This window comes from Hypanus sabinus, chromosome 10 (assembly GCF_030144855.1).
Source record: "Hypanus sabinus isolate sHypSab1 chromosome 10, sHypSab1.hap1, whole genome shotgun sequence".
Classification (NCBI taxonomy): domain Eukaryota; kingdom Metazoa; phylum Chordata; class Chondrichthyes; order Myliobatiformes; family Dasyatidae; genus Hypanus; species Hypanus sabinus.
Genome location: NC_082715.1, coordinates 57,766,320 through 57,794,234, shown reverse-complemented (window position 1 = coordinate 57,794,234; position 27,915 = coordinate 57,766,320). Strand labels below are relative to the sequence as shown.

Sequence of the window (27,915 nt, the reverse complement as noted above, 5' to 3'; positions counted from 1 at the left end):
AAGCCTTCCCACCCATTGATCACATCTACATGAATGCTGTTGCAGGAAAGCAGCATCCATCATCAGGGATCCAACCACTCCCTTCTCGCTAATGCCATTAGGAAGAAGGTACAAGAGTCGCGGGACTCACACCACCAGGTTCAGGAACAGTTGCTACCCTTCAACTATCAGGCTCCTGAACCAACAGGGACAACTTCACTCAACTTTACTTGCCCCACTCTTCATCTCATGTTCTCAATATTTATTGCTTATTTATGTATTATTATTAATTCTTCTTTTGTATTTGCATAGTTTGTTGTCTTCTGCACACTGGTTGAATGCCCTAGTTGGGGTGTCTTTCATTGATTCTGTTGTGGTTATTATTCTATAGATTTATTAAGTATGCCCACAAGAAAATGAATCTCACGGTTGTATATGGTGATATATCTGCACTTCGATAATAAAAAAGTATTTTGAACTTTGAATTTTGTTCTTTTGCAAAGGAAATAACCTTTTCACCATGCTGTCAAAGGCCAGAGGTGGTAGCAGTACAGGTTTCCTTTGTCAGGAACTCTGTGGAAGCTAGACCTCGGCTTCAGTAGGTCACTGAAGAGCATATCCATGCGGAAGCTCAGGATATATCAAAGAGATAGTCCAGCTCTATCTTGACAATGGCCACATATTGCTCACTGAATCTTTTAAAGTAATGCAATATTGCAATCACATTGGCAAAAACAAAGGATCAATGCTCCATTTGTTACCAAAGCGTGTATCAATATCCGAAATCCGTCTTCTCCAGCTAGCCATGAAACGTAAGAAAAAACATGAAATTCATTCAGGGAGAAACATAAAACCGCGTCACCCCCCATCCCACTGCAAAAAAAAAAAGAACAGCATCCCAATCATCAACCCCCAAAACCCCCTCTCCCCACTCAAACAGAACAGGAACATCGACGCCCAAATTGACAACCCACCCAGCACAAAAAAACAATAACGGAACACGGCAGAACAACCCTCCCCTCACAGAACAAGATGGAGAAGAAACAAGCAATAAAGAACACAGAATATAAAAACTGTAGGTCTGAAGAAATCCACAGTCCAAAAGTACAAGCTGTGCCTAGTTGGATAATGATTCAGAACAAGAGGTAAATTGTTCCATTGCGTGTCTGCTCTTTATTCTTCAGGCATCCTCGGGCTCTTTTCCAACTAGAAACCTCTGGAGGAAGGAAACATGGTTATACTTGAGAAAATTATAACATGATTAATTATTTTGTGGATTCCTTCTAAAAAATGTTGTAGTTCAGCAAGAAAATGAGGAATATATTAGAAGGCAAATGTTACAGTATATACTCACACGGACCCATTGAAAGCCCAAACTCTCACTCATTTCTGTCTCTAATTGACTTGCCAGAGTGAAAGCCAATTATGGTCTTTATCATCCCTTCATGTGGCATCGCATGCTTGGCATTGATATGTGCCTCTCCTGTAACCTGCTATTCCCTGGCACTGAGTGTCATTGTCTATTGCTGAAAGATAGCTTTGTGCTAATTAGCTGCTGCAGTCTCCACATCCTGTAGGCAGGCGCAACCTCAGGATTCCAGGAATGCAAGACAGTAAATAAAAAGGATTATATACGTAAAGAAAACAGGACAGTACAATACTTCCCCTTCATTATTATATGTAGATTACGATGGCTGTGAGAGTTTTGTGTTTGCATGTATTACAGAAAATGAAATCCTCAGTAAAGGTGCTGTAAGAATGAGCCTGGTCTTCCAATTGTCTGTCACTTTAATTATCTATCCCACTACAACTCTGCCCTGTCTGTCTGTAGTCTCCTACATTGTTCTGAAAATACTCATTGCGCTCGAGAAATAGCACTTCGTTCTCTGACAGGTCAGGTCACAAACCTTGGGACTTAATAATATCAAGTAACTCCACTTTTAACTCGTTACGCCACAAACTGTTTCTCTATCATTTCGTTCCAACTATTCTTTAGAAAGTAATAAATAACTGTAACAGCTCTTTCCATTCCCCCTCTCTGTGCAAGTTAAAATATCCTTATATTTTAACTAATTATGAAAGGACTTTAAAGCATTGACTTGTTTAACAGGGAACAACTAAATGTTTTGTAATAAGAACAGAAGGAGACATGGTAGCAAATACAACTTAGCCGAATTTCTGAGACGGAATTTTCTGCACACTAACACCATGTCCATATCCTTCCATTTCCTGTCACTAAGAGTCTGGAATGCCTTTGGAGTATTTGCCTCCAGCTCCACCAGGTTCATTCCAGGTTCCCACCACTCCCTGTGTATAAAACTTGTCCTGCACATCTCCTTTGAACTTACCCACTCTCAACTTAAATCCATGCCCTCTGGTATTTGACATTTCAAACCTGGGGGAATGATGTTGACTGTTTGCTCTCTGCATGCCTCTCATAATCTCCTAAGCATCTTGTGGTGAACTATGTGCCTGTCTGGACACGCCCCCTGCTGACTGCTCCTGTGGCTCCTCCCACAGGCCCCTGTATAAAGGCGATCTGAGGCCTGAAGCTCGGCCTCAGTCTCCAGGTCTTAGTATGATGGACACTCACTCCTGGTTCCTTCTTCCAGTCAATAAAAGCCGATATCTCGCCTTACGTCTCAGTGTGAGTTATTGATGGTGCATCACATCTATCAGATCCCTCCTCAGCCTTCATATATCCAGAGAAAGCAACACAAGTTTGTTCAACCTCTCTTGATAGCACATGCCTTCTAATCCATGCACATCCTCTCCAAGCTCCCCATTTCCTTCCCATATTGGGGCAACTAGAATTAATGCTTTACTCTAGATATCATCTAACTAGAGTTTTATAAAGTTGTAACATGATTTACCGACTCTTGAAATCAATTCCTTTACTAATAAAGATAAGTATACCATATGCCTTTTTATCATCTTAAAAATGGGACTAGAAAGTGAGAATCTCAATAAACCAAAGTATTTTCTAAATTGTAACGAGATCCTCAAAGTATGTTTAACTACCAAACTGTCAGTTCGTTTATTTAAAGATAAAGGAAGTAAGGATCCAAGAAGAGAAATAATAGAAATTTTTTTTAACAGAGTTAGCTTCTAAACAGACCCATACTGGACAGTCCTCATGGTTAATGTAATATGACCAAAATGTAAGATTTCGTATATTGACTGCCCAGTAATAAAAGAGGACTAGAATATTAAAACAAGGATGCAATGCTAAGGGTTTATAAGGCTTTGGTCAAACCGCAATTGTAAGCAGCACTTGTAAGTATTGTAAGCCCCTTATTCAAGAAAGGATATGTTGGCCTTTTAGAGGGTTCAGAAGAGGTTCAAGAGAATGATTCTAAAAATGAAAGTGTAATCCTGCTCACCTTTCTCCTACGGTCTTCTGCCTTCTCCTGTCAGTTTCTCCCTTCTTCAGCCCTTTATCTCTTTCAACAATCATCTTTCCAGCTCTTTACTTCACCCCTCCCCATTCCCTGTTTCACCAATCACCTACCATCTTGTACTTCTTCCTTCCCCTTTTTTTCATCTTTTTTACAGTCCTGATGAATGGTCTCATTGTGAAACCTCAGCTCTAGAAGCTTCTGCAAATAGAGGCCTTAGTCAGAGAAAGCAAAACTAAAGAAAAGCTCAAGATAAAGATTTTTTTTCTCCTTCCCTTCTTTATATCTGCTCAGCTAGGACAGTAGAGATGCCTGGCAAGATGGTTGAATGCTCCTCATGCAGGATGTGGGAAGACAGGGAGACCTCCAGTGTCCCTGATGACTACAACTGTGAGAATAGCTTCTAACAATCCACGATAAGGTGTTGGAGCAGGAACTGGATAAACTCCGGATCATTTCAGAGGCTGAGGGGGTGATAGATAGGACACCTAAAGGTGCTGCACACAGGAGACTGGGTGATAGTCAGGAAGGGGAAAAGGGTTAAGGAGCCAGTGCAGGATATCCCTTTGACCATCCCCCTCAACAACAGATATATTCATTTGGATACTGTCAGGAGGTATGACCTAACAGAAAAAAGTCACAGAGGTTGAATCAGTGCCTATGCACCAACTTTGCCATCTGAGAATGAGGCCAAGGAGTGCTTTTATCAGACATTGGATGAAGCTCTTTGCCGGATCCCTAAGAATGATAAATTCCTTTTGCCTGGGGACTTCAACGCTAGGGTGGGACAGAACAACGGGATATGGTGTGGAGTGCTAGGTAGACATGGTATTGCCAAGGTCAATGCAAATGGCATGAGGTTACTTACTCTTTGCTCTGAGCATAACCGTCCCATAACCAACACCATCTTCCAGCAGAAGGCAAAATGTAAGAAATCGTGGGTGCACCCTTGCTCGAAACGTTGGCACATGATCGATTTCATCATTATGAGATGTAGTGACATCAAGGATGTTCCCATCACCCGTGCCATGAGAGGTGCAGAGTGCTGGACTGACCATCGTATGATTGTGGCCAAGCTCCATATGAAAGTGTGTCCCCCCCTTGTGGCTGCAAAAACCCAATAAAAGGTGGCTAAATTGCAACCGCCTGAGAAACAAGAAGTGAGTTTCAATGCATCCTAGCTGAGAAGCTAAGGGAGCTGGAACCTTGTCTGAGTTCAGAATATATCGTGGAACAACAGTGGACCTATATCAGCTCTGCGCTCTATGAGGCAGCAGCCCAATCCATCGGGCATAAGAGCAGGAACCACCAATACCTCGGATACCATCCTCAAATTGCTTAAGGACATGCACAAAGCACACTGGGCAACTTTATATAACCCTTCATCCACCAGCATCAGGCAGCATCGACAGGCAGCTCGGAGGAAACTGCAAAAGGCAATACGGGCCATACAAAATGAGTGGTGGACTGAAAAGGCACTTGAAATCCAGTCCTTTGCCATAATAATGACATGCATAATTTTTACAACGGTCTCAAAACCATCTATGGCCGAATGAATCAATGCGTTACTCCCCTATAAATAGCAGATGGTCTAACACTTCTGAAGAATCAGAATACCATTCTGCTGAGGTGGGCTGAGCATTTTAACACCCTGCTTAATCAGGATTCTGACGCAAACCCCACCATCCTGGACGAACTGCCTGAACTTCCTCCTACCCACAACCTCAGTCTACCAGCAACCTTCCAGGAGGTTCTATCAGCTGTCCATTCCCTTAAGAACAACAAGTCCCCTGGCATTGACAACATCCCTGCTGGGTTATTGAAGAACGGAGGGCACATGGGTATGCGAACCCTCTACCAGTACATCACCAAGGCCTGGACTGATGAGAACATCCCACAGCAATGGAGAAATGCAAACATCATTGTAATTTATAAGAACAAGGGTGACAAGGCCATCTGCGGCAATAGTAGGGGCCTTTATGTTGCTGGAAAGGTCCCGGCTAAGGTGATGCTTCAGAGGCTCATCAGCAACATCACCAAGTCGATGCTGCCTGAATCGCAGTGTGGGCTTAGGAAAAACAGGAGCACGATCGACATGATCTTCACAGCCCGGCAGCTTCAGGAAAAGTGCTGGGAGCAACATCAAGACCTATTTACGGCCTTTGTCGACCTCTCCAAAGCATTCGACACTGTGCAAAGAGAGCTCTTATGGGATGACCTGCTCAGGTTTGGCTGTTCCAATAAATTTGTTAACATCCTCCACCAGTTCCATGATGGGATGACTGCTCGGGTGACCATAGGAGGACAAGAGTCCGAGCCCTTCCTTGTACACAGGGGTGAGGCAGGGGTGTGTGCTGGTGCCAGTGCTCTTTAACATCTTCCTCTTGTGTGTTCTCCACAATGAGATTGAAGACAGCAGCAGTGTGGTAGTACAGCAGGATGGGGCTGACTGTCAATACCACCAAGACAGAAGTGGTTTGCCAATGGAGTACCAGTGTCCCACCCACCCTACCTGCCTTCACTGTTGGTGATGAAAAGCTGTCAGTAGTGCCACCTTTCAAATATCTGGGGAGCATTCTCTCTGAGGATAGCAGCATTGACAATGACATCCAGAGCCGCATTAAACAGGCATCAGCTGCCTTTGGGAGACTTTGGCGTAGAGTCTTTCAGAACAGGAGCCTACGTCCCTCCACAAAGGTCGTTGTATACCAAGCGGTCTGTGTCACCACCCTCCTTTATGGCTGTGAAGCTTGGGTAACCTACAGCCATCACATCAAGTCCTTGGAGCGCTTCCACATAAGCTGCCTTCAGCGCATTCTGGGAATTACCTGGCGTGAGCGGGTGCCTCACACTGAAATACTTGTAAAGACCAACTGCAGAAGACCATGATCACCCAGCGTCAGCTGCAGTGGTTGGGGCACGTGATAAGGATGCCCCCATGTCAGCTACCCCGCAGAGTGTTATACGACCAGCTACATCATGGTCAACGCTCAGCTGGAGGGCTGAAGAAGCGCTATAGGGATCAGATGAAGAATGCTTTAAGGAAGTGCAAGATCAGACCCAGGGACCTGGAGGATGTTGTTGCTGACCATATCACTTGGCGACAGCTGTGTAGGGATGGGGTTTGTATCCTGGAGATGAAAAGAGCAACCAGAAGTCAGTAGAAGAGAGCCAGGAGAAATACAGCCATGGTTGCCATCACTTCCACCACCACTAGCACATATACATGTCCCACCTGCAATAGAACTTGTGGGTCCAGGATAGGACTGTACAATCATCAGAGATCTCACCCTTAAAGGAGCAGACGTCGTCATCGGATTTCAATGGACAACTGAAGAAGAGGAAGAAGAAGAAAGGTTAATTTGCAGGTTGATTCTGTGGTGAGGAAGGCAAATGTGATGTTAGCATTCATTTCAAGAGCACTAGAATATAAAAGCAAGGATGTAATGTTGAGGCTTTATAAAGCACATGAGGCCTCACTTGGAGTATTGTGAGTAGTTTTGGGCCCCTTATCTTAGAAAGGATGTGCTGAAACTGGAGAAGCTTCAAAGGAGGCTCACAAAAATGATTCCAGGATTGAATGGCTTCTCATATGAAGAGCTTTTGATAGTTCTGGGACAGTATTCGCTGGAATTCAGAAGAAAGAGGGGTGACCTTATTGAAATTTATTACATAGTGATAAGCCTTGATTGAGTAGATGTGGGGAGAATGTTTCACATGGTGGGAGAGTCTAAGACCAGAGGACCGAGCCTCAGAATAGAAAGATGTCCTTTTAGAATGGAGTTGAGGAGGAACTTTAGATGGAGAATGGTGAATCTGTGGAATTCTTTGCCACAAGCTGCAGTTGGGGCCACCTTTATGTATACTTAAGGCAGAGGTTGAGAGTTTCTTGATTGATCAGGGCATGAATACGGGGAGAAGGCAGGGAATTGGGGCTGAGTGAAATTGTATTAGCCAGGATGAAATGGCGGAGCAACTCGATGGACTAAAAGGCCTAATTCTGTTCCCATATCTTCTGGTGTTATGGAAATGCTGACTGTTTCCTCTTTTCTATAGATGCTGCCTGGCTTTCTCAGTTCCTCTAGTATTTTGTATGTGTTGTGAGTAGAAGGAGTGTCTGATGGCTCTGGCTAGTACTCATTAGAGTTTAGAAAATGCGGGAGGATCTCTTTGAAACCTATTGCATATTGAAAGGCATAGGTAGAGTGGACATAGAGAGAATGTTTCCTATAGTGGGTGAGTTTAGGACCAGAGGGCACAGCTTCAGAATACAAGGGCATCCCTTTAGAACAGAGATAAGGAGAAATTTCTTTAGCCAGAGGGTGGTGAATCTGTGGAATTCATTGCTACAGATGGTTGTGGAGTCCAAGTCATTGGGTATACTTAAACCAGGGTTTAATAGGTTCTTGGCTAGCCAGGGCATCAAAGATTATGGGAAGAAGGCAGGAGAATGAGGTTGAGAGGGATAATATATCAGCCATGATGGAATGGTGGAACAGACTCAATGGGCCAAATACCTTAAATCTGCATATTTGGCTGAGTTAAACACTTCCTGCCATTTCTCTGCCCATGTCTGCAACCTATTTCTATCCCACTGTATCCGTTGCCAGTCTTCTGTACTACCTAAAACACCACCAATCTTCGTATCATCTGCATACCTACTAATCTACCCATCTATATGTTCATCCAGTTCATATATTTATATCACAAACAACAGAGGTCCCAGTATGGATCCCTGTGGAACATAACTACTCACAGAATTAGTAGCATCAACTACTATCCTCTGTCTCCTATGGCCAAGCCAGTTCTGAATCCAAAAAGACAATTCACCATGGATCCCATGCATCTTAATCTTCTGGAAGAACTTCCCATAAGGGACCTTGTCAAACAAACATCCTTATTTAAAACCATGTAGACAACATCCACAGCTCTACTTTAATCAAGCACCTTCATAACCTTCTCGAAAAACTCTGTCAAATTATAAGACACTACTTGCCCCACACAATTTTATGCTGACTATCCCTATTTAGGCCATGGTTTTCCAATTACTCATAAATCCTACCCCAAGTAAACTTCTCCAGTAACTTTCCTACACTGACATGAGAGTCACCAGCTTACAGTTTCCAGGATTATCCCTACTTGAATAATGGAATAACATCAGCTACTCACCAGTCATCCAGGACCACAGTTGTGGCTAGGGCATACACGAAGATATGTGAGCAATTTTATCTCTTGCCTTTCTCAATAACCTGGAGAATATCCCATCAGGCCTTCGGATCTACACACCATAATGTTATTTAAGACACCCAACACTTCTTCCTTCCTGATCTCAGAATAGGTTTGAATCCTTGTCATTTAGTATATTAATGGTAATAAGGAGATCCTATCAGTCTGTGTATGAGTAACAGTAAGAACTGATTACCTTCTTCACTTTCTCTCCCTTTCATTTGTCTGTATCTTCATATGAAATGTTTTCAACCCTCTTGGGGGGAGAATTGGCATGATAACATGAGCAAGGACCAGATCCACGTCTGTAACCTCATTACGACCAACAATATTGTTCTCTGTCAACTTCCATGCTTCATTTGGAAATCAAGATGTTGAGAATGAAATTGTAATGTTCACCGAGGGTCTTGAGAATGTGGAACAGGTGGTGCATGAGAGCTCAGTTTCAGCATGTAGGTGAAGTTTGGATAAGTACATAGATGTTAGGAGTATGGAGGGATATGGTCCTGATTCAGGTCAATGGTTTCGGCATGAAGTAGATAGGCCAAAAGGCCTGTTTCTGTGCTGCACTTTTCCATGTTTCTATGGCTCTAACCATGCTAAATTACAGCTATTGCATCAATTCCAATTTTCCAGGGAGGAGTCAATTGCTCATGAAAGGCCATCACTATATAATGTTAACTGGGTTCTTTATACAGAGCTGCTGCCTCATCAACTAAGTACATACAGCCTGTTTTTGTTTTTACTTTCAAATTTTCAGTATTTCAGGTTGAGATTAGTTTATTGTCATGTACACCAAGTGTAATGCTCCTGTGAAACCTTCGGACCAAACGGGTACAATAACTACACTGATGAGTGCAAAACAAGGGAATGGTGCCGAGTATAATAGTGCAAACTGAGGTTGTGCAAAACAAAATGCTAAAGTAACAGTAATGGAAGAGGTAGAATTAAAGGTCTGAAGACAAGGCAGTACCACTGGGAAGAGGATGTGAAGGAGATAATTGATTACAGAAGTCTGATAGCAGTGGGGAGAAAACTGCCCTGAGCTTCGTCATCCAGGTTTTCAAGTTCCTGTATCCTCTCCAAATGAGTGGAAATGGAATGGCTTGGGTAGAAGACATCCTTGACAATACAGTTAGACTGCCTGGAACTAAACTGAAAATTCAGTTTTGTACTTCTTGCATAAAAGAATCAATCAAAAACAATTATTCTTAAAATAAATCTGTCATTCTAAGTTTATCAGTGTGAAAACATTCAGCCTATTATCATCTCCAAGCATCATGTATCATCACGTGGCCAAAAAGGAATTAAATATGCTGTTCCTGGCTGTATTTGAGTAGTCCTGTGTGGCCAATAGTTTGCCTTCTGATTTTCTCCCACCCTCTATAAGGAATAGCTTTCACTCTTCTCAGTGCTTCAAGTAATAACACACTTGTGATTGGTATCACACAGCGTGTAATGTTTGTGGTTCTGCATAAATCAGGACTTTTTCCTTGGCATGATCCAGTGAAAAGGCCATAACTGACACAGAACTCCTGTCTTGAAAACTGAGTTACACGCTTGAGTAAGTTCAGTATTTTAAAAGCACATATCGATTATTTGAATTCAGAAAGAGTTGCCATGAGTATTCTTTAACTGATTATGCACAGTCCTGTAATTCTCCACAATGGGAGAGCTTTTCTTGGGCTTGGGTTGTGATCATGGGAATGCACATTGTTGTAATTTAAGATTAGTATGCTAAACTAATTAGAAAGCGTATGATTAGTAAATTGACTTGTTTGAAGATTCTTTTAAACTTGACCTTCAGTCTGTTGAAAATACAAAATGTACTGGAATACATTACAGATATCAATGAGTAACAGGTTAATGGTAAATAAATATCTGATTTTAACTTTAGTTTTATTTTAAAATAAGAAGGCAATACATTTAAAAAAATCAGTATCAACAGTTCTAATACTGCTTAACAAAGGTCTCAATGCATTATCATTTAAAAAAGCAACACACATACTCACACACACACACACACACACACACACACACACACACACACACACACACACACACACACACACACACACACACACACACACACACACACACACACACACACACACACACACACCCCCCCCCCAAAGGAACTCAGCAGGTCAGGCAACAGCTATGAAAATTAATAAACAGTCTACATTGTGAACCGAGACCCTTCTTCATTAGAAAAATATTATTAATATACAAACCTCATCAGTGTATAACTATGTTTCACACATATCTTTGGGCAGAACAGTGTAGCCATTGAAACATTTGAAACGAATGCAATTTATCACATTGTATGTAGTTGGTGCTATCAAAACTCAATAACTTAGCTTGATGGGGTTAAACAAAACAACATTGGAATTAGCTGATTAATGTAAATCTCTTTGTGGCCACTTAAATTAATCAAGAAGGCAGTCCCCACCGACAGAGAAGTTGCCACCCTCTGGGAATACAGGTCATTTGCTTGCCACATGACTGTTTCAAGACAAGTCACCTTGAAACAAAAATAATTTGGTCTCTGGAGCTTTACATAAACATCACAGAATGTTTGTTCAGTAAGTGTTGATTTTTTAAAAAAATTAAACACCTTCCTGATTTCTAATATGTGTGTTAGTAATCTTTTGCCAATTAAACAAGGAATAGACAGAAATCTATGAAATGTTCTTGAAGTGAATAAATGAAATACAATGCAAAGCAAAGGCAGAATCACAAAAATACTGTCTAAATACAAAAGGGCCTGACAGCATTTGACAAGTGGTGCAGTAACTGTAGGCTAGGGACAGATGCATGATTAAACTCAAATACCCAGGACCACGGTTTGTGGTGCCAATAGACTTAATTGCATCGGAGTTCACCAAGACAAGTTTCAAGGGTAGAGGAGACCTATAGGGCCTCCCAAACTGAAGGTCATCAAAACTCTATTAACAGCAGTGGCTGGTACAGCAATATATTTGAAGTTATACTCTCTGATACATGCAGTTCTCAAAGGTGCACTCACAGCCGTATATTCCAAGATGGTGCCAAGCTCTGACCACTACTTAGGTCATGGCACAGTTTTAGTCATTTGTTTAGTGTTCTTTTTTTGTCTCGTAGGGATGGGTTTGGGGACAGATAAGGGAATTAGGGGTCAGGTTAATATTTAGGGACAGGGATGTGGGGAATTAGAGGACAGGCCAGATTCTAAGTCTCTACACTGCATTTGAAGGCCAGCAACATGGATGTGGAATGTCCACAGGTTAGACCTTGATGTCAGGCTGGATATTAGGCCAGCAGATCAGCGTGGACAAGAGCTGGTGACCCCCACCCCCAGGTCAGAAAGTTGTCGGAGGGTTCTAGAGTCAGTGTTCTGTGCGGGCAAGAGGAACGAGGCCTGATGCCCACACGGGTTTGGAAATTGGTGGGGCTGGCGTTCATTTCCCGGTGTTCGGGGTCCCATCGTTGATGAGTCTGGAATTTGAGTCCTAGTGTCTGGTGGTCAGCAGGTGCTGGGGTTAATGCCAAGGATCGAGACCTGAGGGTCAAACTGGAAATCCTTTGTGCAGAGCCGGCGAATCTCTGCAAGTCCACTGATGTGGTTGAAGGAACGATGTTTGTGAGTCCAAGTCCAATTCCAAGTCTGCTGGAGGGCGGAAGCCATTGAAGGCAGCCTGTCCTGGGGATTAGAGGACTGTTTATGTGTGTGGGTGCAAGGGAGGAACGGGCTTGTTTTGCTGTAGTTTGTTTGTTGTGCTCTCTTCTGTGTGTTTTGTTTTGTTCCAGCGAGCATTGTTGAGATGTTATGTTGGCACCAGGATGTGTGGCAACATGTTTGGGCTGACCCATCATACCCTCAACTGTACTGGTTGTTAACACAACTGACACATTTCACAATATGTTTTGGCGTACTTGAACCTAGAATATAAATGACAAACCTATATGGACCATCAGCAATCCACATATGTTTAAATAAATAACTACATGTAAACAATCATCTGATGTTATAATTAGAGATACGTATTGTATTGTACAGTTGGTAATTTTATTTTTAATTTATTCATTAACGGGATGAGGGTGTCACCAGCTAAGCTAGCATTTATTCCACATTCCTAGTTGCCCTTGAATTTAACAGAATGTATATTTTAATAAGATCACCACTCAAGACATTAAGCCATATGATTTGATCAAGACTTACATGTTATTAAGGGGAGCTGACTGTGTGGATATGAAGAAACTGGATTGAAGGACTGGAGACCGCTCTACATTTAGACCCCGACATGTCAGAGCTGAAGCTAATAAACATGCAAGCAGTGGCAAAATGGAAAATTCCTCTGTCAGATAATTACAGAGAAGTATTAATCTTAAATCAAAGACTGACAGAGTTTTCATATTAAAAGTAAGGAATAGAAACTGAATTTGGGTGTTAGCCATAGTAGCAGGAAAGATTCAAGGAGAAAATAAAAAAAACACTATCCATTTTTTTTAAGGTATCAACAAAATGAGGATGATCCTGCAACCCTGATTCCTGGGCACCATCGTTGAATGAGGTGGCAAACCCAGGTCAAAGAATAAATTTAATTACCCCAACAAGGCAGTCGTTGCAGGCCATCCCATGATAGATATCTCCCCTTTGAATGAGATATGGGAGTGAAGGTGAGGGGGTTGGAATGCTAGAAGGGGAGGTGAAAGTGTAATAGAGTGAGGGAAGGGGTGAAAAGGAGGGAAGGAGAAAGAGGCACAGGCAAGAAAGGAGAAGGAAAGACAGGTATCTGTACTCCATTATTATGAAACAATACAAGTAAAACTTTCATTGATTCATAACCATTTTATATATTATCACATAATTAATTGTAATCAATTTACTTAAGTAATCAACAGCCCAAATTATAATGTCATGTCCATCAGAGAAATACAGCCCATGATCAGATCTCCTTCATTGTTATCAGCACCCGAAGTTCTGCTGATAAATGCAGGTTTTTCTTGTGTTCCTTGTTCAATGGACTTCACAATCTGGACCAGAATAACAACTGTGATTTATTAAATTAAATTTATCACATCAAGGACAATAGAAGTTATTGGCAGCCTGAGAACCATATGCAACAGCAGTCACCTGAGAAATTGCATTTCACTGATGGTTAAATGTGACTCCAGTTGCCTGTATCCTCACTTTCCCTTGGCATCCTGCTATTGGCTTTCAACACATGTTGCTTGGTATTCATTTGACATCCTAGCACTTGGTTCAGGCCCTAAGGAATATTGTTTTTTCACTTGTCTGGCACCATACTGGGTTCACAGTTGGTACTGTTTACTTGGGCTGGTCCACTGGTTTTATACTCATTTGACAAGATGCCAGGTATTCATCCAACTGTCCCTAATACTCCGTTCACCTGGAGTAATATCAATTGTCCAACACCCAGACCAGAAAGTTCTTTTTTCTGCAGGAGATCCTCATGTATTTTTATCGGATTTGTTTTGTTGAATGATTTTTTTATCGCTAAACATAATACAGGATTATGTCAGCCCATTCAGGTTAGGCCATTATTGTGTGTGTGTGTGTGTGTGTGTGTGTGTGTGTGTGTGTACTCATGCAGGTGCATGTGTGCACAGCTCCAGGTAAAAAAGAAACAGCTTTAAAAGTACTGTCATATTACCTTCCTGGATACTGTTCACCCAGGTGTCACTCTTCAGACATCTAGAATTGACTGAAATTTCTTGCTGTAGCAGTTTGAAGAAATCTCCAAAACATGCTGGAGCTTCAGTAGTCCAAGGCTCATTCAACATTAGTTATTTGCAAAAATGGCAACACCATTTGAGCTGAAAATTGAAGGTCTGTTTCATTCAGAAAATTCTCAGGAACTGCCTTCCTTTGGTGGAATGCTATAGCATTATGCAGGTAGTGTTGTCGTTATTTTTGAGAGAACATCACTGAAGTACCCTGACTGGATGGCAAGTGCCTCAAAAGAGTAATTTGATTTGGTTCCTAAGCCTTTCTATTTGCTTGAACTTGGAGTTTTCTCCCCCACCAGCAGTTTGATCTTTGAAAATCGTCAAAGTTCAAAGTACATTTATTATCAAAGTATTTATGCTTCAAACAACCTTGAAATTTGTCTCCTTACAGTCAGCCATGAAACAAAGAACCCTGGTAGAGCTCATTAAAGACAAGAGACCATCTAAACACTCAGTGTGCAAAGAGAAATTTTAAAAATCATAACAAACAACAATAAGAGCAAGTAACTTTACCAAAAAAGTGTGAATAACAAAGTGTTTAGTTGCTTTCTTTGTTTCATTGACAACCAACAAGTTATCACTTTAGTAGTGCCATCTTAAACCCTTCATTTAGGCTACATCCACACTGAGCCAGTGAATTTTGAAAATGCCGGTGTCGCGAAATAACGATAAGCGTCCTCACCAGGTGTTTCTGAAAATACCTCTGTCCACATTAAAATGGGTATTTGCGCAAATCTCCTCCTACTGGGTGGGCACGCAGGACACAGCTACAAAAAACAAGCAAAGAAGAAACGGTATACTTTTTCCGTTTCCTCCTCCTAGTTCAAGAAAACAATGAAATGCCGCACTGCCGCCACCATCTGTTCTGGCACGTCATGACAGTGTTTTTATAAAGCTCCAGTTACCCCATACACACTACACCCCCCAGCCGGCGTTTTCAGATTTACACACTCTGGAGAGTGTTTTAGAAAAGCTCCATTTTCAGGGGAGGAAAACGCCGTTTCAGTGTGGACGGAGGGTCAAAACGAAGAGAAAAAGCTTCGGTTACGGATTTATCCAGTCTAGTGTGGACGAGGCTAAATTTAGTTTTAAGCAATTAAGTCAGTGCAAGCAACACACACAAAATGCCCTTCGAGGTCTCGGCCCGAAACGTTGACAGTGCTTCTCCCTATAGATGCTGCCTGACCTGCTGCGTTCCACCAGCATTTTGTGTGTGTTGCTTGAATTTCCAGCTTCTGCAGATTTCCTCGTGTTTGCCTTTTAAAGTCAGTGCAAGATAATCCTCAAGAGAAAAAGAGAGTCATTTGATCTCAAGCCCAATAATGAGAAATGTATGCATGCATAAAATACCGAGGGTAAATCACCACTCACAAATCTCCAAACTTCCTGAGTGTCAGCTCTTTCCGTAAAGTTAAGACCATATGACCTTAAAATTGTGTGAATAAAATCTTTAAATGAATGCTAAGCAATTAATATCTGGGACTAAAAGTATCAGTCCTACCACTTAAAGCAAGTCATCCTAATACAAGCTGTGGGCTCATGCCAAGTTATTTTTCTGTGCTTGTTTCATGTATATATGCTTTTTAAGCAAAATAATTTTCTTAAATAACCTTTAAATAGTTAAGCATGCTTTATTTTTATTCACCTATTTTAGGTATTTTATTGTATGCAGACTATCTAATAATACTGAAATGAAATTTAAAAACAAAGTAATTGAATACAGTCCAACAGTTCACATAATGGATTCAGTTTTTGTTTTGTCTCCTGTTGTGACTTGCTTTTCTCAGTAAAAATATTTACATCATGTTGGTGATTTGGGATTTCAGGGATTTCAGAGATTTCAGGGATCTGCAGCAAGTGTGCTCTCTTTAAGCCCAGCAACAGTGGCTGAGGACAGAACAAATCAGATATTTTCACACATTGAGCACTTTTGGTCTCCCCTGTCTTTTGTTCTCCGACTTTCTCAGCTCCTCCCGGATGAATTATTGTCCATTTCTGTGACAACGTGTTCAGTCGGTTTAGGCTTATCCAGTTTTCTAACACCACCATACAATTAATTAGACCATTCAGCAAAATCACAGATAAGGACTCATTGAAATTGAGGCCTCACATGTTAAGCAACAGTGATACAATAACTAGCACACACAAACAGAGCAAATCTTTTTAAAAAGTGTGTTTGTTATTTTGGCATTGATTATATTTAGTGTGTCATTCATGAAGACCAGCCCATCAGCCCATGAGTACACTAGCTCCTCTGATTCTTGCCGATAATGCCAATTGGCCAGTCCAGGCCCGATGGCGAAGTCAATATCTATTCATCTAAATTATGCAATGTTGCGTGAAGCCTAACTTGTTAATTCATTGCTTCACAAATCAATGCGTTCAATCTGCAATGCACAATACACAGAAGAAATCTATGCAGCCTCCAAGAGCTTGCAGTCTGTGCTTTCTGAAAGGATTGGACAAAATAAAACATGTTTATCATAAATGACTCTCAGAAGTGATTTGAGTTGTAAATGTATCTCTTCCCTGCAATGTGAATTAAACTCTTGCTGCAAATATTTCTGAGAAGTGTAAAAGGTATTAAATAACCAGTGTACCTTACTTGGCCCTCTTCCTTCCCCATCTGTAAAACACTGCCTTTATTTTTATGTGAATGTTAGCAAAAGAGAATCTTGGGAAAATGTTATGGAAGAAAAATCATGCCACCTGAAACTCATTATTTTAATCACTTTTTAAAAGGGGATAGGATGTGAACTGCTCACCGTGCTGTATTCGCTATGATGTATGATCTAGCCTGGAAAAGACTTGCCCCTGATTCCAGATTTCTAGGAACATCTCCCCTGCTTCTCAATTTAGCGCCCCCCTTGGAAGGCTCTGATCAATTAATGCAGATAAAAATGGACTCTTTTGCACCAAAGGCTTGCATGCCAACTTTGAGCCACACAGGCATCTGAACTAGTTTTCCTGCAACATATGTTGGATTGTTGTTTCTCCAGGAGATTGACATTAGGATTAGATGAAACCAAATCCATTCTAATTTTGTGAAACTAACTAGTCTAATAAATCAATTACTGCCTGCCAAAACCTAATCAAGTTGACCTTTTAAAGTCATGAAATGCATGATACCCCCTACCTACAGTAGATATGTATCTAATACTTAAATCCATAACCATGATGAGTAATGTATCAGAATATGAATAATTCACTAAATAATTAAACCATTTTTTAAATAAAAGTACAATGCGAGAGAAGTGCACTACTATCATAACCGTTTGTTCACTGTTAGCCGCTTTGCCACCACGCTGAAGAAGATCTTCCCTTCAACACTCAGCAAGGATATTATCCTAAACTGGCTGATGTTCTCGGAGTTCTCTTCTTTTGGAATCCATGCTCCATTTGCATACTTCCATTGCTTGGGCACTTTACCTCTCTTCCAGACAACCTTGAGGATTCTCCACAGCCGCCAGAGAAGCTGGGGGCAGCGTTTGTAGATGTTGTAGGAGGTGCCACTCGGACCAGGCACTGGGCCGGCTCTGGCTTTCCTGACTACTTGCCAAACCTCCTTGAAGAGAGGCTCTCGAAGGTCAAAACCCTCTGTTGGTTCTGCGGGGGCAGTGAGGGCATCACAGTCTCCCAGGTCAACTTCTCTGTCCGGGTTACTGAAGGTGCTTTGAAGATGGTGGTTCATCTGTTCCTTTGTACAGGACAGCTTTCCGCTTCTCTTCTGACCCAGCAGCTGTTTGGTGAACTGAAATGGGTTTCTGATAAATGCAGATCTTTTCTGTACTCTATCTCTCCTGCACCTCCAATGTTGCTCCACTCCACAATGTTGAGCCTTTTCCTCAGCATCACACGCAGTTCTTCCAGTGGTGTCCTTTCCTCACAGTTTACCAATTTATGTTGTTGCCTGAGCGCCTTGAGTTCTTTCTGGATGTTGCGGAATTTGTTGGTTCTGTTGTTTTTAGCATATGATTGTTTGGCCCGCTTTTCTCCCTTGGTACCAAATCTTTCTGCTGCCACAGTAATGATCAGTAAGAACAATAGGCTTTTAGTAACTGGGTGCATTGTCCACCCAAGGACACAGTAAAATATTGTCCTATGGGAAACATTCTGTAGGAACTATCTAAATTGCAGGAGCTCAAAAATCCTTGATATTTTCCAGATTTGGAAAATGTTACAGAATTTCATAGGAGTGCATGGTAAATAATGGAAGATAACCTCATCAACCTTGTCTTTCTTATTCTAAATGAAAGTTTTATTTTTGAATGTGGTTCTTCTGACTGGCAATTGTACCACCTAAGCATTTCTGCAGCATTTGTGCTTTCCATCTTAAAATCAATAGACAATAGACAATTGACAGTAGGTGCAGGACTAGGCCATTCGGCCCTTCTAGCCAGCACCGCCATTCACTGTAATCATGACTAATCATACACAATCAGTACCCTGTTCCTGCCCTCTCCCCATATCCCTTGACCCTGCTATCTATAAGAGCTCTATAAAATCCTACTGTGTTTTGGTCTGGTATCCTGAATATGGTTCATCATAGGCAATAGCTCTTAGTACTTGGACATTAATGATAATACTACAACCTGCCTGATTTTCACTTTCCTCTAACAATGCCAGCGTTACTATTTCTAGTCCTGTGATAGTCACACCCTGAGGTTCATTGCCAATAAATTGGCATGTGTATATAATTAGACTGCAGAATTTCCAGTTGTAAAAACATGAACAGTAGAAACAGAATAACCATACAGTCCCTTCAGCCTTCTCCTGAGTTTACAGATGATCCTGTCCACTTTCTGCACTGAACCCATTTCCCCAGATTTTAATGTTGGAATGCCAATGAATATACACAATAATTTGGCATCTGAAGACCTCTGATATAGATAATTTCAAACATTCACAACCTTCTATGTGAAGAATTTTCTCCTTGCCCCAGTCCTAAATGATGACTTATCCTAAAATAGATCCTCTAATTCCAGATTATCCAGCCTGAGAAAACCTGGTATCAAAGATTCACTGAGATCACCTCTCATTCTTGTAAATTAAAATAAGTATAGGTCAACCTGATGCAGACTCTTCTTACAGGTCAACACCCCCATTTTCAAGAACTACTGTAGTCAATCCATACCACACTAGAATGTCCTCATTTTCAGGTGTGGATTCCAAAATTCCACATAGTACTCCAAGTAATGTTAATTTATACACCAATATTTGCTAGTTTCTCACCACTGTCCCTCCTACCAAAGTAATCAACCTCACATGTTCCGATTTTATACTCATTTGCTATCTCTAACTTAACATATATCTTTGAAGAATTTTTTTGTATCATCTTCAGAGTACCCTTTCTCATTTAGCTGTCATTGTATACACACTTCCTTTTTATCTGCCATTGCTACGAATTATGAATTACTGAAGGTCTAGTTCTGATTTGCAGGACATCCTAACAGTCTTCCAATCTGAAAATGACAAATTATTTTAACTCTCTATTTTCAAAACCTTTACCAAAGCTTTATCCATATTAATACATTACTAACCCGGCACCTCACCACCACTCCCCAAGATGTGAGCCCTAGCTTATAGCTTATGTAACAACCTTTTCTGTGGTCCCATAACATATATATATATATATATATGTAGAGATGGGCATACACAGTAGCTACACAGTAGTGTAACAGTTAGCATCACACTATTACAGTGGCAGTGACCCAGGGTCAATTCCGTCACTATCTGTAAGTAGCTTGTATGTTCTCCCTGTGACCATGTGGGTTTTCTTTGGATCCTCCAGTTTCCTCCAACATTGCAAACATGTACGGGTAGTACGTTAATTGGTCCCATGGATGTAATTGACTGGTGTGGACTCATAACCTGTTACCATGGTCTACTTCAAAAATAAAATAAAAATCATATATTAAATCAACTAGATCACCTTTATCCCTCCCCGTTGGTATATTATCAAAGAGTTCTGTTAGCACTGTCAGACAGATTTAGAATTCATTTGTCTGAAAATAAATATCAGATATCATGCCAATGGCTTGTGACTTCCTACTTATGTTTCTTTCTTAAACAGCATTGTTGCACTTTCTGCCTTCCAATTTGCTATCATTATTTTGGAATCCAAGAGGTTTTGGAAGATCACTCATGCATCTTTTGACAGTCACTTCTTTTAAATCTTACCTGTAAGAGCCAGGGGATTTATCTGATCTTCGTCTCCTTAAATTTTCCAGTACTTTCTCTTTAGTGACATTGAATCTTTAAGTTCCTCATTGCCCTGAGATCATCAGTTTCCATTCATATATAGTGGCTCAGGAGCCGGCAATTCTGACAAGGAAATCCCCTTGTCACATGAGCGATACTGTAATCATACGTACTGGCTATTTTAATCTGCCATACATGACCCAGTTAAAATGGCTGAGTGAAAATCACAAAGCTAATGAATATTACCATTGTTAAGTGAGTGAAAGAAATGACAGTTGCACTAAATCTCAAAAGACTTCAAATACTTTAATACTCCTCACAACAAGAAAAGTGGGTGAATCAATATGCCAAATATTGTTCACTCAATCGTTGATACAATGATAAAGGACCAATATGTAATGATGTATGTGATGTATAATGGTGATGACAGCATTACTTTTCAAATTCTTGAATGTGCTTGTAGCATCTGCTGTGTAAAGATTAGCAATAATCTTCAAATCCTTTTCAGGATGTCAAGAACATTTTTTAAGGCAACCAAGTATTTTTGCTGTGTTGTTATATAGGAAAAGAAGCAGCCATTCTTTACACAATAACTCAAAAAACGATGAGATCATGACCAGATGACCTGTTTTGTGAAGTTATTGCCACAATGTGATAACTCCACTACTTATTTTCTAAATAATGCCAGGGCTGTCTCCTTTTGTAGCAATACATAAGATGCTAGAGGAACTCAGTGGCATCTGTGAATGGAAATGGACAGTCAATGCATCTGCAGTTGCTTGTATCTCCACTTATCTTTGTCCTCGGCCTTCCTCCAGACAAAACAACATTTCCTGGTGTAAACAGGATGCCAGGTCCTGTGGTCTTCACCATCTGTCTCCTGCAATTGTTTGAATGAAAACTAAATAAGACCAAATATCCTCCAGCCTTTTGTGGTAAGCACATCTTGGCCTAGTTCTCAATGTCCAGGGTTGAATTACTGTCCTAGCCAATTTTTTTTTTACAGCTACCCACACTTTGGTAAGAAGTCACTAGAATGCATCTCCAGCTCATTACAGATGAACAGGAACATTCTGACAGTGGCCCCAATTTTAGACCATAACATATGGGAGCAGAAGTAGACCATTTGACCCATCATGTCTGCTCCGCCATTCAATCATGAGCTGATCCAATTCTTCTAGTCATCCCCACTCCTCTGCCTTCTTCTCATACCCTTCTCCAAGAAAAAGATAGACTGCCACTAACAATTAAGGAATGCAGTTTGGCCATTCCATTAACACCTAAGGAAGGTGGGTATGAATAGTGCAGAGCCCATACATGGAGAAAACTCTAATCATAATATTATTGTACATTCATAAGAAGATACTACTACTTTCTGGGAAAATCAGTTTCTCCTCATCATCATAAATCTATCCCCCCAAAATCTTGAGGTTAAGTCCCCTAGTTCTAGTCTCACTCACCTGCTATCTTATGTATTCCTTTCATAACTTTATATGTTTCTATAAGATTCGATCTCATTCTTCTGAATTCCAGTGAGTATAGTCCCAGCCTACTCAATCTCTCTCCACAGGCTCCAGAATCAAACTCATAAACCTCCTCTGCTACATCTCCACAGCCAATGTATCTTTGGTCAAGTAAGGAAATCAGAAATGTATATGGTACTCCAGGTGCAGCCCCTCCAGTACCCTGTACATTTGCAATATAACCTCCTGCTTTTGTGGTGAACTACGTGTGCCTGTCTGGACACGCCTCCTGCTGACTGCTCCTGTGGCTCCTCCCACAGACTCCTGTATAAAGGCGATCTTAGCCTGGGCCCAGCCTCTCAGTCTCCAGGATGTAGTATGGTGGTCACTCACTGCTGGTTCCTTCTTCCAGTCAATAAAAGCCGATATCTCACCTTTACGTCTCAGAGTGAGTTATTGATGGTGCATCAGCTTTTAAATTCAATTTCTCTAGCAATGAAGGCCAAACTTCCATTTGCCTTCTTGATAACCCATTGCACCTGCAAAACAAACTTTTGTTTAATATTCATGCTTATTAATAAAGCGCGGGCAGGGAATAAAGGCAGATGGATATCTGAAAGTGGAGACAGAGGCATTAAATGGAATTTAAATATGTAGACTCACTGTCACTTACACCTTTTGTTTGAAATGGTGTGAATAAATTGAACTGCCCAATGTATGACATGGAACGGCTGATCATGAAAAACACCTGCTGTCCTCAAATTTGAAACTGCTATTCCTGATCTATCCATACAGCTATAAAAGTTCATCTGTGTACCTGCTTTATGACAGGATTTTGTCAATGATAAAATACATTCATATGGCACATTCTGCCTTAAGTCCTTTTCCCTGTTCTCAGTTCTCCCTGTGCCGTGACCAGTCTGACCCCTGTATGGACAAAAAGAGAAAGAGGATCTTTTTATCTCCAGATGTTATAATGGTGGAAGCCATTACATTTCTTTTATTTCTCCTATTTATGTAGGAGACCATTGGGTCCATCACATCTGTGCTAGATCTCAGACAAATCCTTTTGTCCACTTATTTCTCTGTAACCAATTCTCTGTCGTGTTTCTATTAACACCCACTGATTTTTCTCCTGCCCACCTACATTCAGGGAATTTTACTGTCACTAATCAGCAAGTCTTCAGGATATAGGAGGAAACCAAAGTACTGGGGCAAAATCCACACTGTCAGGCAAAGTCCACTGAGCCAGCACCAGAGGTCAGGATCAAGCCCAGGTCATAGGAGCATTGAAACAGCTGCAGTACTTACAATGTCTCCGTGCTGAAAATAGAGAGAAGTGCCAACTATTAACGTTTGGCTGCCACTGTACAGATCCCTGGAGAAGGTGATGAAAAACCTGAATCTCTCTAAACTTTCTAAAGATATTATTTGGAACATCCATTTGAGGAGTGGATCGAACCCACTACCTCATTTGGTTCCAGATGAACCCCAAAAGCTCGAAGTAAGCCCTTTGCTTTTAATTGAGCAAGCTGAGCAGCTGAAGTCCGTAACGCAGTGCAAGCTGTGCCTGTCACTATTTTAATGGATGTATATGTTTTCAATCAATGCTTTCACTGCAGCAGTGGAAAGTTTCAGTGACAAAATGCTGTAAACTATAGATTTTTCTTCAGAGCTTTGAATTTATAGAAGCAATGGCACAGAGCCCTCAGCAAATGCCCAGATGCACTATGCTACCCTACCGTGTCAGCCAGATTTATTGTAGAACTTGCCAGTTGCTACTCAGGACAACAATAACTCTGTGTAAACCCATAACATAGCACTAAGTCTTTGATCTTTTGGATGTAGGTCACAGCATCAGAAATCTCCTACAATCGACACTAATGTACATCCTTATGTCTGGATGTGTATGTTCTGCTTCCTCCTACTTACAGAATCCCTTTGATCCCTAGAACACTCCAGTTTACCATTTGCATTGATTCACAAAGGTCTGGCATTGTGTGCATACAGTGAAATTATTTTGCTCATTATCTTGGTAACATCTAATTTCATTACAGATAAATGGACACCTGATCATGCAACATACATCTGCACATTTACTAACCTGCTGACAAATACATACACACACAGAATTGATCATTACAGATCATTGTTGGCCAGTCCTTTTGCAGCTGTACAGGGCCCTGGTGAGACCCCACCTGGAGTATTGTGTGCAGTTTTGGTCTCCAAATTTGAGGAAGGACATTCTTGCTATTGAGAGAGTGCAGCGTAGGTTCACAAGGTTAATTCCCAGAATGGCAGGGCTGTCATATGTTGAAAGATTGGAGCGACTGGGCTCGTATACACTGGAATTTAGAAGGATGAGAGGGGATCTGATTGAAACATATAAGATTATTAAGGGATTGGCCACGCTGGGGGCAGGAAGCATGTCCCGCTGATGGGTGAGTCCAGAACTAGAGGCCACAGTTTAAGAATAAGGGGTAGGCCATTTAGAACAGAGATGCGGAAAAACTTTTTCACCGAGAGAGTGGTGGATATGTGGAATGCTCTGCCCCAGAAGGCAGTGGAGGCCAAGTCTCCGCTTGCATTCAAGAGAGAGTTAGATAGAGCTCTTATAGATAGTGGGGTCAAGGGATATAGGGAGAGGGCAGGAACGGGGTACTGATTGTGTATGATCAGCCATGATCACAGTGAATGGCTGTGCTGGCTAGAAGGGCCGAATAGCCTACCCCTGCACCTACTGTCTATTGTCTATTATCAATTAAAACTGCCCATACTTGGACATGGAAGAACAATAAGGAAAGCAAGGAAGTTAGAGCACTGAAAATGTTTGCCAATGAATATTGAGGAAAAGAATCCTGGTGATAGCACCAGACAGTTACTTCACGAAAAGTGAAATGAGCGAAATACGATAATCATTTTACGGTCTTACTACTGGTAGATGACTTACCTCATGAGATTAGAAGAGCTGACCGAGTAGAAGTCAGAGATTGATGCCAAGAATCTTAGGCATTTGAATTGAATATAGTGTTTTGATCCATTTTATTGTGAAATTGAGGATATAACTTTATGCTTTTAGCAATACCGGCACTTATGAAGGTCTCAGTTAGAACTTGCTTTAGAATTCTCCTTGTTTTCAAGTGTGGCTCAGTGGACATGTCTTCTAACAAGGCTTCAGTATCCATTTCCAACTTTGTTCTGTGGACTTTTGACTATGTAATCTAGATGCACATTTTAGTGCCCAACTGAGTGAGTTTTGCTTTTTAAAGGTACTGGCTAGAAATTCAGTCTCGTGGCACGTGCTTTGATGCACTGTGTCTTTAATCACACGAGATAAATTGATAGTGAGCACAGCACAGCAAAAAAACTGAATCCACATTTCTGAGGACATAATGACACCAATGCATTGAGAGCACATCAGATTATGTACATATAACTGGGTATCAGAGTAGTTCTGACCAGGATGTTAACCCTTCATGGAAGGAAGATCTGTTCATATCCAACCTAAAGGTCTTTGCCTAAGCATTGTTGGGAATTCATAAAGGTAGGCAAAGCTGGATTCTTCTCCAATGGAACAAGGAAATCCATAAATCCATATTTCTTGAGATGTAATACCAACTGTTCTAATTCTGCCCCATGTATCCATCCCCATTGCACGAAACCCAGTCAAACATTTCAGAAGCCAAGTGTCTTCTCTTTCGTCTGCACAAAGGTTCCTGACAGATCCTGAAAGGTTTCAGATAGATCCACGCCATGAGAAGCAACAGTTGTTCGTGTTATTAACAGTTACTTTGTGAGATCTTGCCATGATAGAAAACTGTTTTTGCTCCTCACACAAACCCTGAAATCTGAATTTGTATCTGGTTACTGTTCTTACTTATGCAAAAAAATGAGGGAAGACAATTCATTTACACAGTCAACATCCTACCAAACATAAGAGTACAAAACTAGTGGAAAAAACTGGAGGAATCTACTACACAGCACCAATAGATGCATACGTCTTTACAATTTAAAGCATTACTTTCGGTATTAATGGCAATCAATTGTACACTTTGAACAGTAGAGACATCTTCAGTGCTCAAGCTTATGTTTTGGTTGATGCTGTCCAGATATCAACCTAGTCCATTGGTCAAAAGAAAGTAGTTTTCTTGCTGGAGGGAACATAACAACCTCCACCCATCACTTTGATTATCCCAAGACTCTCCAAACCATATTTCATCCAGCCAGTGGGTGGAAGTGTTGGGAAAGATTGGAGATTCTGGGGAAGAAAGAGGTTTGTTTGGGAAATGGAGAGCACCCAGGCTCCATTTGAACAAACACAATGTTAGAAAAGGACTTGCACCTTCCTTGCAGCACTCCTTTTAGTTGTCAGGTTTGTTAAGCCATCTTGGGAGAGATAAACCTAAAAAAACATAAGCTATTAGGGACACAGCCTCATTAAATTACCCAAATGAGCACCTGACACTCACTGGATTTGCCTTTGTTAAAACCAAAGGTGGGCAGAATTGAATCGAAGATTTAAAAAATATTTTCAAAGTGAACTTTGCCCCCTAAATTTTATTTGTTAAAATTCCAGTCATTGTTTCTACAGACTTTTATCTCAACCACCCCCAGACTATCTCTGATGCTTCTGGTATTCTAGACAAGGTGCAAAATTTTCTAATCATCTACTTTATCTATTTTCCAGAATCTCTTAAACAACTTTCATATCATCAGCCTGTTTCCAGTGAAAGATACTCAGTTTACCTAATCACTTCTCACAATCATTTTCTTTGCACCATTTAGTTTCTTTTCAATGATTATAATGTACTTTACATGCTCAACCATGACCAGAACTGTTTACAACATTCTAACTGCAGTTGCACAAATAAATTATAAAGTGGCAGGGCTATCTCAATATTTCAGTTCACTATTGACATCTTAATGCATCTCAACATTCAATTTATTCTACTTACTGATAACAAGCATTGTTGTGAATGTTTGAATTTATCATTAGTCAAGCTTCCCAGAGCCCCTTCATTTTATACACTCATCGGGCAAGGCTAAGATGGAACCTGGTTGTGATGGAACACATAAAGTTATAGCGTATTTCATTAACCAGCCTCCCACACAGAGAATGACCACTTGAGTGAGGTTTCAGAAGGTTATCAGCACTTGTACTGAGTTGCTATGTGAGTCATTGTTTACAGGAGTGGGGAAAAATATTTAAATAGATATTGTACTTGTCTGTGTGGACTATTTATTCGGGATCTCATTTTACTTACTTATAATTATTAAGCTTTATTATCAGAGTAGATGGAGAGAGCAGGATAAGTGTGCACGTCTTTTGAATGCATTGTTTTCAATATAACGTGCGTGCAAAATGAAAGAGAACAGGAAAGCCTGGGAGACAATAATTTTAAATATGTAACAGTGCTCATTATCTGGTAAAGTCATTTGTGTATCCCATGGAATTGACAGATTATCTTGTCCCCACAGAGGGAAGCTCTGTTGCAACAAAAGGGGAAATCAGCAGCCTTTGATTGACTTGTGGCCCTCCATATCCAGCCCTGGTCCCTTGATGGCTCTAACATCTAGAATCAGCAGGATATTCAATGTTAATTGAGAGGGCAATTCTTCCCTGCACAGGTATAATGGATACCTGAAAGATCCAGACACTTAGCTAATGTGGAGAAAATTAATTGAATTGGCTTCCCTAATAGGTTAGCAACTTTGCCCAGCAAATTATGGAAGAGTTTTCAGGGATGCATAATAAGTTAGGTGATCTCAACTGGCATTGTGTTAAAGACACTACCTTCATCTCACACTCAGAGGGAGAAAATGCTTATTACTATCCACTGATCACTCTGAGGCTTGTGTGTGTACATGCACATGGCCCCAGTGATCAAGTAACTTGCTCACACTCACCTTTTTGT

At 40.9% G+C, this 27,915-nt stretch overlaps 1 long non-coding RNA gene across 1 annotated transcript; it reads right to left on the bottom strand.

The window, feature by feature from the left end:
- Positions 1-1,032: 1,032 nt before the first annotated feature.
- Positions 1,033-11,424, bottom strand: LOC132400675 (uncharacterized). The gene is made up of 3 exons (XR_009514330.1): positions 10,838-11,424; positions 6,613-6,708; positions 1,033-1,195 (listed from the first exon to the last, which is right to left on the bottom strand). It is a non-coding gene; the product is annotated as an uncharacterized LOC132400675 (long non-coding RNA).
- Between the last annotated feature and the right edge of the window lie 16,491 nt (positions 11,425-27,915).